The sequence below is a fragment of the Brassica oleracea genome, chromosome C3, assembly GCF_000695525.1.
Source record: "Brassica oleracea var. oleracea cultivar TO1000 chromosome C3, BOL, whole genome shotgun sequence".
Lineage (NCBI taxonomy): Eukaryota > Viridiplantae > Streptophyta > Magnoliopsida > Brassicales > Brassicaceae > Brassica > Brassica oleracea.
The window spans coordinates 35,276,545-35,276,772 of record NC_027750.1 but is presented as its reverse complement, the minus strand read 5'-3'; positions in this window follow the sequence as shown (position 1 = coordinate 35,276,772).

The window sequence follows — 228 nt, the reverse complement described above, 5'->3', positions numbered from 1 at the left end:
ATTTGATTAGCTAGTTTTGTAAATGTATAATCTTTGGACGTCTATTTAACATTCTTTACTCCGAGGATTTTGCCAAGACATTGATGGTTGATTCCATTCTATTTCTTTTACCATTCTTTTACCAGCTTTTTTATTTTTCTCCTCCTGGTCTTAAAATAATCCGTGTACCTGGCCTCAAATATAATCACCCATAGTTGGCTCAAAGTACTTTATTATTGTGGGAGAATA